This window comes from Rattus rattus, chromosome 12 (assembly GCF_011064425.1).
Source record: "Rattus rattus isolate New Zealand chromosome 12, Rrattus_CSIRO_v1, whole genome shotgun sequence".
NCBI lineage: Eukaryota > Metazoa > Chordata > Mammalia > Rodentia > Muridae > Rattus > Rattus rattus.
The window spans coordinates 75,824,003-75,825,682 of NC_046165.1; positions in this window are offsets into that span (position 1 = coordinate 75,824,003).

Here is a 1,680-nt window from a genome sequence, read left to right on the forward strand (position 1 = left end):
AACTAAATATGGAGGACAGTGGAGGAACACGGGTTCATGTTTGTGCTGACAGACATGTCCCACCTGAAGAGGTTACTTCAACTCTTCAATGGAATGAGACCAACAGATTTTCCAACTACCTTGGTAAAAGCATCAGGCAGTGTGTTACAGCAAGGTGGAAGCATCTCGTCTACAAGCTGTACATATTGCTGTATTTATAGTGTCAGCTTGTGGAGGCTAGAGGTCTCTGAAAATTAATGAAACATTCCAAGAAGAAGCCCACTTATTCACTTTGAGACTCTTAGGTCACATGCGAAAATAAAGACAAATGGTTGTTAAGGGGCCTCCAACCACCTGAGATAGTTTAGGCTTCTGACATATATGACACACACATGGTACCACGCAACATACCCAAAATACACACACACACACACACACACACACACACAGACACAGACACCACACATCCACACCCCATACACACCATGCACATATATCATGTACACACATACCATGCACACACATACACCCCACACACATCCTACATACCATGTACACACACACATTCCACACATCCCACACACACCATGCAAACACACACACACACACACACACACACACACAAGAACGCGCACACGCATGCATGCACCATGCACATGCACAAATGCCACACATACACACCATGCACATATATCTGCCTCCCCGAGCAGTGGAGCACTGTGGTGGAGGGGAAGTGGAACCCCATAACCCTACAACTGGTGCCCAACATGGGGCTGGGGGATGGGCAGAGTTGGGGGCTAGTTGCCACTGATCTAGAGCAAGTTAAATCCAAAATAAGATTTGGAGAGTGTAGCTAAGAGTCAAAAAAGGGGGATGGGGGAAGCTGGCTAGGAACATGTGAGAGGGAGAGAGAAAGGAAGGCCTAGGTCTAGGTCTTTTGAACTATATTACTCACGGTCCTTGAGTAATATGGAGTTCTGATGTGGGTCTCTGTGGGTCACCAGCTGGAGGTACGCTTCAGCTGGGCTTGCCTCACGTCGGTAGTGCCAGTTGTAGGGTTGGTCGGGTCCTGTGTCTGCTCTGCCACAGGGCACAGATGCTGGGTAGGCAGGACAAGGGGAGTTGATCGAGCTTACACTATGCTGTCTCTGGGCGGGCGTCAGGCCACAGGGAAGTCCTGGGACACTGATCAGGGGTGGGGAAGTGCAGTCTGAGGTGCAGGGCAGCCAGAGCTGGCTCAGGGGTCCCTGGGCCTGAAATGAGTCTGGTTCTTGGGCACCGCTGGAAGCCACAGACGAACTGAGAACAGAGTTAGGGCCTGCCATCTGGATCTAGCTCAGGGCTGAGGGGCTCCAGCTGGTTCGCAGGGAGAGAGTCCTTGGCTTGATAGTGGTTGCCTTGAGGCTTAAGCTTGGTGGCGGGTTGTGGATGGGAGCTCAGAAAAGACTTCTACAGGAGATTAGATGGCGGCTCTGTAAGCAAAGGCCTTTTCCATGGCTCCCCATGGTGAATCCGAGTGAAAAGAGACAGTCCATGGCTTTAAGACATTTATTGTCATGACGGAAAGTGGATGAATAAAACTGTACCCCACTTCTCAGGGTGGGCCTGAGGTTAAACACCTTTTGCAGGGAGGAATGTCTGGGAAGGAAAGCTTATTGGTTAAGCCCTCTAGGCCTTTAAGTACCTCATTAAAATGGAGAT